This window comes from Rhopalosiphum padi, unplaced genomic scaffold (assembly GCF_020882245.1).
Source record: "Rhopalosiphum padi isolate XX-2018 unplaced genomic scaffold, ASM2088224v1 scaffold12, whole genome shotgun sequence".
NCBI lineage: Eukaryota > Metazoa > Arthropoda > Insecta > Hemiptera > Aphididae > Rhopalosiphum > Rhopalosiphum padi.
The window spans coordinates 16,130-27,271 of record NW_026869999.1 but is presented as its reverse complement, the minus strand read 5'-3'; the positions used below and the strand labels follow the sequence as shown (position 1 = coordinate 27,271).

General features: G+C 16.7%; 2 pseudogenes across 1 annotated transcript; both read left to right on the top strand.

Moving 5' to 3' along the window:
• The first annotated feature begins 892 nt into the window (after window positions 1–892).
• LOC132931511 (cytochrome c oxidase subunit 2-like) lies at window positions 893–1,575 on the top strand (annotated as a pseudogene).
• Window positions 1,576–9,457: 7,882 nt separating this feature from the next.
• Window positions 9,458–11,036, top strand: LOC132931510 (cytochrome b-like; annotated as a pseudogene). The gene has a single exon (XR_009662679.1). The product of XR_009662679.1 is annotated as a cytochrome b-like (transcript).
• The last annotated feature ends 106 nt before the right edge of the window (window positions 11,037–11,142 follow it).

Sequence of the window (11,142 nt, the reverse complement as noted above, 5' to 3'; positions counted from 1 at the left end):
TTTTGGACATCCAGAAGTATATATTTTAATTTTACCCGGATTTGGATTAATTTCACATATTATTAGTCAAGAAAGTAATAAAAACGAAACATTCGGTAATATTAGTATAATCTATGCTATACTAACTATTGGATTATTAGGATTTATTGTATGAGCACATCATATATTTACAATTGGAATAGACGTTGATACACGAGCATATTTTACATCAGCAACTATAATTATTGCAATTCCAACAGGAATTAAAATTTTTAGATGATTAGCTACTATTTATGGATCTAAAATTAATTTTTCACCTTCCACAATTTGATCTTTAGGTTTTATTTTTTTATTCACAATTGGAGGATTGACAGGAGTAATTCTTGCTAATTCATCTATTGATATCATTCTTCACGATACTTACTATGTAGTAGCTCATTTCCACTATGTATTATCAATAGGAATTGTATTTGCTATTATTGCTAGTTTAATTCATTGATTCCCAATTTTCACTGGATTTTCAATAAATAATTTTATTTTAAAAATTCAATTCATTTTAATATTTATTGGGGTAAATATAACTTTCTTCCCCCAACATTTTTTAGGTTTAAATGGTATACCTCGACGATACACAGATTACCCAAATAATTTTTTACTATGAAATATAATTTCATCAATTGGTTCAATAATTTCAACATTTAGAATTATTATTTTAATTTATTGTATTTGAAATAGAATTTTTTTAAAAAAAACAACTATTTTTAAATTAAATTTAAGAAATTCTATTGAATGAATTCATAATTTACCACCCTTAGAACATTCATATTCAGAATTACCTCTAATTATTAATTTCTAATATGGCAGAAACTATATGCAATGAACTTAAAATTCATTTATAAAGAATAATCTTTTTTTAGAAATTATAACTTGAATAAAACTAAGATTTCAAAATAGTAATTCACCACTAATAGAACAATTAATTTTTTTTCACGATCATACAATTTTCATTATTATTATAATTATAACAACAATTACTTATATAATAATTTTTATTATAAAAAATAAATTTATTAATATTAAAATCTCTGAAAATCAAATAATTGAATTTATCTGAACTACAACTCCACCAATTATTTTAATTTTTATTGCTATACCTTCACTTCACCTACTATACTTAATAGATGAAATTAAATGCCCAATTTTAACAATTAAAATTTTTGGTCATCAATGATTCTGATCATATGAATATTCAGATTTTTCAAATATTGAATTTGAATCTTATATAATAAATGAATTAAATAAAGAAAATTTTCGATTAATTGAAGTAGATAATAAAACTATTATCCCATTTAAATTTAATATTCGACTCTTAATTTCGTCAGACGATGTAATTCATTCATGAACAATTCCAAGTTTAGCTATTAAAATTGATGCAATCCCAGGACGAATAAATCAAATTAATCTTTTTATAAATCGACCAGGAATATACTTTGGACAATGCTCAGAAATTTGTGGTATTAATCACAGATTTATACCTATTCAAATTGAATCAATTAATTTAAATAAATTTATTTATTGAATTAAAAATTTTTAATTCATTAGATGACTGAAAAGCAAAGTAATGATCTCTTAAATCAAAATATAGTAAATTAGCAATTACTTCTAATGAAAGAGATTAGTTAAAGCATAACATTAATTTGTCAAATTAAAATTATTTATTAATATCACTTAATTCCTCAAATAGCACCAATTAATTGATTAATTTTATTCTTATTTTTTTTTTCTACATTTTATGTAATCATAAACTTACTATATTTTAATTTTATTAAAAACTTAAAAATTAATTTTTTTAAAAAAAATAACATAAAAAATTACAACAAATTTATTTAATATTTTTGACCCATCAACAACAATTTTTAATTTAGAAATAAATTGAATCAGAACTCTTTTAATCATTTTATTTATACCAAACTTTTTATGAATCTTACCAAATCGAATAAACTGATTATTATTTAAAATATTTAATATACTAAACAATGAAATACTAATACTTTATAAAATAAAAAAAACTAAATCTCCTGCATTTTTATTTATTTCACTTTTTATATTTATTCTACTTAATAATTTTTTTAGCTTATTCCCATATATTTTTTCATCATCAAGTCATATAGTATTTTCTGTTACTTTAGCTATTCCATTTTGAATATTTTTTATTATTTTGTCAACTTGTAAAAACACTAAAAATATAATTGCACACTTGATTCCTTTAAATACACCAATTTACCTAGCCCCATTAATAACAATTATTGAAACAATAAGAATTATTATTCGACCAATATCTCTTTCTATTCGTTTAACAGCTAATTTAATTGCAGGACATTTATTAATAACTCTATTAAATTTTAATTCACTTATAATTATTATTATTTTTATTCAAATATTTATAATAATTTTTGAATTATGCGTAGCTTTAATTCAAAGTTATGTATTCTCAATTCTTTCATCTTTATACTCTAGTGAATAATGATAAAAATTAATCAACCATATTTTATTTTAAGATTAAGTCCATGACCTATCTTAATAGCATTTAATACATTTAATTTAATAATTTCTAATATTATAATTATAAATTTTAAAATAAATATAATATCATTATTTAATCTACTAATAATTATTAGTATTTCTATCTTATGATGACGAGATGTAATTCGAGAAAGAACATTTCAAGGTAATCATAATTTTTATATTATAAATTTAATCAAATTTAGAATAATCTTATTTATTATCTCTGAAATATTTTTATTTATTTCTTTTTTTTGAAATTTTCTACACAATTCTTTAGCACCATCAATTGAACTAGGACTAAATTGACCACCAAAAAATATTATATTTTTCAATCCATTATTAATTCCTTTATTAAATACAATTATTTTATTAACATCAAGTTTTACTGTTACTTTAGCTCATCTTTACTTACTTAATAATTCTAAAAAAAAAACTATCATTTTTATAAATTTAACAATTATTTTAAGTATCTACTTTCTAATACTTCAAATATTAGAATATAAACAAGCTACATTTACATTCTCAGATTCAATTTTTGGTTCTTCTTTTTATATAGCAACAGGATTTCATGGTTTACATGTAATTATCGGAACAATTTTTTTAATTATCAATCTTATACGAATAATTAAACTTCACTTTTCTCATATTCATCATATCAGATTTGAATTAGGAGCTTGATATTGACATTTTATTGATATCATTTGACTATTTCTTTATATAACTTTTTATTGATGAAATAATTAATTTTATTAATATAAATTAGTATATTTGATTTCCAATCAAAAAGTTTAAAATTTAAATAAAATAATTATATTAAATTTAATTTCAATAATTGTAATATTTATTATTTTAATAATTCTTTTTATACTAATAATTATAATTAATATAAAAATAAAATTTAATTATAATAAGTCAGCACCCTTTGAATGTGGTTTTGACCCATTTAATAAATCACGAATCCCATTTTCATTAAATTTTTATTTAATTGCAATTATTTTTTTAATTTTTGATATCGAAATTTCAATTATTATACCAATAATTTTAAACTTTAAGATTTCAAACATAATTTACTTTAATTTAATGTTTATTATTTTTTTTATATTTATAATTATTACTATTTTTTATGAATGAAAATTTGGATCATTAAATTGAAAAATTTAAAGGATAATAGTTAAAATTTATAACATTTAATTTGCTTTTAAAAATTATTTTATAATTTATCTTAAATAAGAAGTAATAAATTACATATTAATTTCGACTTAATAATAGATTTTTTTAATCCTTATTTTTAATTGAAACCAAAATAGAGGTTTATTACTGTTAATAATAATATTGAAAAAAAAATTCCAATTAAAAAGATTTTTAAAAAAGAAGCTGCTAACTATCTTTTAAAGCATTATTAATGTTTAATCTTTAAATATTTATTAGTTTAAAATAAAACATTATATTTTCAATATAAAAATAATATATTATTTATAAATAATTTTTTAAAAAATAAAATTTTTAAAAATTTGCAAAGGTAGCTACCTTACCATAAAAAAAAATTAAAATTAAATCAAAATTTTACCTTTTTTTAAAAACACAAAAATAACCTTAACTAAGATTTAGTCTTTATTTCAAAATAAAACTTTTTTTTTAAAAAATAAAATTTTTAAAAATTTGCAAAGGTAGCTACCTTACCATAAAAAAAAATTAAAATTAAATCAAAATTTTACCTTTTTTTAAAAACACAAAAATAACCTTAACTAAGATTTAGTCTTTATTTCAAAATAAAACTTTTTTTTTAAAAAATAAAATTTTTAAAAATTTGCAAAGGTAGCTACCTTACCATAAAAAAAAATTAAAATTAAATCAAAATTTTACCTTTTTTTAAAAACACAAAAATAACCTTAACTAAGATTTAGTCTTTATTTCAAAATAAAACTTTTTTTTTAAAAAATAAAATTTTTAAAAATTTGCAAAGGTAGCTACCTTACCATAAAAAAAAATTAAAATTAAATCAAAATTTTACCTTTTTTTAAAAACACAAAAATAACCTTAACTAAGATTTAGTCTTTATTTCAAAATAAAACTTTTTTTTTAAAAAATAAAATTTTTAAAAATTTGCAAAGATAGCTACCTTACCATAAAAAAAAATTAAAATTAAATCAAAATTTTACCTTTTTTTAAAAACAAAAAAATAACCTTAACTAAGATTTAGTCTTTATTTCAAAATAAAACTTTTTTTTTAAAAAATAAAATTTTTAAAAATTTGCAAAGGTAGCTACCTTACCATAAAAAAAAAATTAAAATTAAATCAAAATTTTACCTTTTTTTAAAAACACAAAAATAACCTTAACTAAGATTTAGTCTTTATTTCAAAATAAAACTTTTTTTTTAAAAAATAAAATTTTTAAAAATTTGCAAAGGTAGCTACCTTACCATAAAAAAAAATTAAAATTAAATCAAAATTTTACCTTTTTTTAAAAACAAAAAAATAACCTTAACTAAGATTTAGTCTTTATTTCAAAATAAAACTTTTTTTTTAAAAAATAAAATTTTTAAAAATTTGCAAAGGTAGCTACCTTACCATAAAAAAAAATTAAAATTAAATCAAAATTTTACCTTTTTTTAAAAACACAAAAATAACCTTAACTAAGATTTAGTCTTTATTTCAAAATAAAACTTTTTTTTTAAAAAATAAAATTTTTAAAAATTTGCAAAGATAGCTACCTTACCATAAAAAAAAATTAAAATTAAATCAAAATTTTACCTTTTTTTAAAAACAAAAAAATAACCTTAACTAAGATTTAGTCTTTATTTCAAAATAAAACTTTTTTTTTAAAAAATAAAATTTTTAAAAATTTGCAAAGGTAGCTACCTTACCATAAAAAAAAATTAAAATTAAATCAAAATTTTACCTTTTTTTAAAAACACAAAAATAACCTTAACTAAGATTTAGTCTTTATTTCAAAATAAAACTTTTTTTTTAAAAAATAAAATTTTTAAAAATTTGCAAAGGTAGCTACCTTACCATAAAAAAAAATTAAAATTAAATCAAAATTTTACCTTTTTTTAAAAACACAAAAATAACCTTAACTAAGATTTAGTCTTTATTTCAAAATAAAACTTTTTTTTTAAAAAATAAAAATTTTTAAAAATTTGCAAAGGTAGCTACCTTACCATAAAAAAAAAATTAAAATTAAATCAAAATTTTACCTTTTTTTAAAAACACAAAAATAACCTTAACTAAGATTTAGTCTTTATTTCAAAATAAAACTTTTTTTTTAAAAAATAAAATTTTTAAAATTATTTAAAAAATTTAAATTTACCTTTATATCTTCAATATAATGCTCTATAATTAAGCTATTCAAATTTAATAATTAAAAAATAAAATAATTAAAAATCATAAAAAAAATAATAAAATATAAACCTTATAACTATTTAAAAAAATATTTTGACTAAATAAAATTAATTTTTTAAAAAAAAAAATTAAACCTCTATTTAAATTATATTCAATTCAACCAACCTCGAAAACTTTTAAAGAAAAAAAACCAACATAAAGAAAATTATTTAAAAAAAAATTAACCTTAAAAAATAATAAATTTCATATTATACCAAAAAAAAAAACATTAAATAAAGAAATAAAATAACTTATAGAAAATAAAAAATTATTAAGTTCAAAAAAAAATCAAATTCTAAAAAATAAAATTAAAACTCTTAAAATTTTAAATTTAAATTCTAATAAAATTAAATCAAACTTATAAAATATCAATCATATAAAAAAAGAACCAAAAAAAATTATAATAAATCTAATAAATATTATTCTAATAATCAAAATTTTTCTTTCAAATTTAACAATTATTATATAATTATATATAGAAAAATTTATTATTATTAAATAATAAATTACACGAATAGAATAAAAAAAAGTTAAAAAAAAAGAAAATAAAAAAAAAAAAAAAAAAAAAAAATTTAAATTTATTATTAAAAAATATTCAAAAATTAAATCCTTTGAATAAAAACTACAAAAAAAAGGAAAACCACATAAAGACATTAAAGTAAATATAAAAATTAAACCACAAAAAGGTAAATAATCAATTAAACCACCCATTTTACGAATATCTTGATTATTATTTATATTTAAAATTAAAATCCCAGCTCTTAAAAATATTATAGATTTAAATAAAGCATGTATTAATAAATAAAAAAAACATATATCAATTTTACCTAAACATAAAATTATAAATATAAATCTTATTTGTCTTAAAGTAGAAAAAGCAATAATTTTCTTTAAATCAAATTCAAAAATTGCATTCAAACCAGCTATTAATATTGTCAAACAAGAAATTACTATTAAATAATTTAAAAAAGAAAAATTTAAAAAAATTTCATTAAAACGAATTATTAAGTAAATACCAGCAGTAACTAAAGTAGAAGAATGAACTAATGAAGAAACAGGAGTAGGGGCTGCTATAGCTAAAGGAAGTCAAGAAGAAAAAGGAATCTGAGCTCTCTTAGTTAAAGAAGCTATTATAATTATCAATATAATAAAAAATAAATAATTTAAATTAACATAATAATCAATTAAAATAAAATTTCAAGAACCAAAATTTAATATTCAAATTATAGATATAATAATAAATAAATCACCTAAACGATTTAAAATAACTGTTACTAAACCTGAACTATAAGATTTTTTATTTTGATAAAAAACAACTAAACAAAAAGAAACCATCCCTAAACCATCCCAACCTAATAAAATTCTAATCAAATTAGGACTAATAACCAAAAAAAATATAAATATAATAAAAAAATTTATTAATATTAAAAATCGACTCTTATTAAAATCATAATTTATATATTCTATACTATATAATAAAATTATAGAAGAAATTAAAAAAACAAAAGAAATAAATATTAAAGATATTCAATCTATTAAAATAACATATAAAACTATACAAGAATTAAAAAAAAAAAATATATATTCAATAAAATAAAATTTATCAAAATAAATCATTAATAAACCTATAATAAAAAAAAACTACAAATAAAATAAAATAAAAAAAAAAAAAAAAAAAAAAAAAATTAAATTTAATTATTTAAATATAAAAATATAATCTTTAATTCCACAAATTAATATTTTAAATAAACTATTTAAATAACAAAATAATTCTATAATTAAAAAAATTAAATTTAATGGAACTCAATGCATAAATAATAATATATATTCTCTTAAATTAATATAAACTAAATAATTTATATTAAAAAATAATTTACCATATTGAGTATATAAATATAAATATAAACTATATAAAAATATTAAAATTATAATTAAAAAATATAATATATAAAAATAATCTAATCAAATTATTAAACTAATTAATAAAAATAATTCACCAAATAAATTTAAAGATGGGGGAAAAGATATATTTGAAGAACATAATAAAAATCACCAAAATGATAAAACAGGATAAATATTAATTAAACCCTTATTTAAAAATAAACTTCGACTTTTAAAACGTAAATAACAAATATTTCTTAAACAAAATAAACCAGAAGAACATAAACCATGGCCAAATATTAAAATTAATGAACCAAAATAACCACAATTATTTAAAGTTAAAAACCCAATAATTACTAAAGCTATATGAACAACAGAAGAATAAGCAATCAAAATTTTTAAGTCTCTCTGAAAAAAACAAACTAATCTTAAAACCAATATACCTAATAAACATAAAGAAATAAATAAATAATTAAATTTTAAGTTAACTTTAAAAACTAATATTAAAACATGATAAATACCAAAACCACCTAATTTTAATATAATCCCAGCTAAAATTATTGAACCACTAATAGGAGCCTCAACATGAGCCTTTGGAAGTCAAATATGAAATATAAATAAAGGTATCTTAACTAAAAAAATTATTATTAAAAATAAATAATAATAAAAATTTAAATTATATAAGTAATCATAATAATATATAAATATAAAATTAAAATTATTTAAACTCAATAAACAAGAAAAAAAAGGTAAAGAAAAAAAAATTATATAAATAAATAAATAAAAACCAGCCTTAAAACGCTCATATTGATAACCTCAACCATAAATTAAAATAATAACAGGAATTAAATTAATTTCATAAAAAATATAAAATAAAATAAAATTATTTCTAAAAAAACAAAAATAAAAAATAATAATAAAAATAAATATTAAAAAATTAAAATACTTTAAATAATTATTCTTAAGACTAAATCTAGAAATATAAACTAATCTAATAATTCAAACACCTAATATAAATATCAAATAAGAAAATATATCTATACCAAATAAATAACTAACATTTAAAAAATAATTAAACATAGGTATCTTGAAATATATAAAAAAAAAAAAAAAAAAAAAAAAATTCTGGGCTAATCATCATCTTTTAAAATTAAGACTAAAAAAAATCATACTAAATAAAATTAATATTAAAATTATTAACATTGTAAAATTATTAATGACTTTAAGTAATCATTACCATATATACGAACTATTAAAATCAAAATTGTTAAACCTAAAACTCTTTCACTAATACAAAAAATAAAAAAAATTAATAATAAAACATATTGTTTAATAAATATTATTAAATTTAATAAAAATAATAAAGATAAAATTAATAATAAATATTCTAATCCTAAAAGTATTATTAATAAATGATTAAAATTAAAAATATAAAATAAAACTCCAGAAAATAATATAAATATTAATACTAAAATAAATAAATTTATCATTTTAATAGTTTAAAAAAAACATTGATATTGTAAATCAAAATTATAAAATTATTTAAAATAAATCAGTATAAATATATACATATTATCATTAATCTCCAAAATTAATATTTTAATTAAAATATATACTGAATTTTAAAATTTATTTTATTAACTAATTTAACCATAGCAATTTTATTAACTATAATAAAATCACCAATTAGATCAAACTTAATCATTTTAATTCAAACTATAACTTTAACATTAATAATTAATATAATTACTAAAACAGCATGAATTTCATTTATAGTATTTATCTTATACATTGGAGGATTAATAATTATTTTTTTATATATTTCAAGAATTGCTTTTAATGAATTAAATATTAATAAAAATTATAAAATTATAATTTATAAATTAACATTAATTTTAATGTTAATCTTTTATTTAAAATTAAATCTCAATCTTGAAAATTTCAATTATGAAAATAAATTTATATTTGAAGATAATTTTAATTTATTAAATATATTCATAATACCAAATAATTTAATAATTTATTTAATTATCTTAATCCTTTTTTTTATATTAATTTTAATTATTTGAATACTAAAAATTAATAAAGGACCAATTCGACAAAAAAATAATTAATGAAAAAAAATATACTAAAAACTTTATCCCCAATATTAAATTTACCTACACCAGCTAGAATTAGTTTTATATGAAATTTTGGATCTTTATTAATAATTTGTTTAATTAATCAAATTTTAACAGGATTATTTTTAGCCTTCCATTATAAAACAGATATTAATTTAGCTTTTCAAAGAATTATTAATATAAATCGAAATATTAACTTTGGATGATTAATCCGATCTTTCCATGCAAATGGGGCTTCTATATTTTTTATTATAATTTATATTCATATTAGACGATGGTATCTATATAAATTCTTTCAACTTTAAAATAACATGAATTATTGGAGTAATTTTATTATTATTAACAATAATAACAGCATTTGTAGGTTATGTATTACCATGAGGACAAATATCATTTTGGGGGGCAACAGTAATCACAAATTTATTATCAGCAATTCCTTATTTAGGAAATTCAATTGTTATTTGAATTTGAGGGGGATTCTCAATTAATAATGCTACATTAACACGATTTTTCTCAATCCATTTTATTTTACCATTTATTATTATTTTATTTACTTTTATTCACTTATTCTTTCTTCATTTAACAGGTTCTAATAATCCACTAGGAATTAATAGAAATTTTGATAAAATTACTTTTTCTCCATATTTTCTAATTAAAGATTTAATTGGATTAATCATATTTATATGAATATTTTTTATTTTAGCTTTAATTTTTCCATACCTACTAAATGATCACAATAATTTTATTATAGCAAATTCAATAATTACACCAAATCACATTCAACCAGAATGATATTTTTTATTTTCTTATTCAATTTTACGAGCAATCCCTAATAAATTAGGAGGGGTTATTGCTTTAATACTTTCAATTTTAATTTTATTAATCTTACCTATATTAAACAATAAAAATTTTTTAAGAAATAAATTTTACCCATTAAATAAATTTTTATTCTGAATATTTATTATAACATTTTTTATTTTAACCTGAATTGGGATACAACCAGTTGAATACCCATTTATTACAACAGGGCAAATTTTTACAACAATTTATTTTTCTTACTTTTTCATTAACTTTTATATCATAAAGTTATGAGATAAATTATTAATTTAGTTAATTAATTTATTTAAAATATTTATTTTGAAAATAAAAAATAGAATTTAATTCTATTAACTTAATACTTAAATTAATGATATAAGTTAAATAATTTAATAGAAA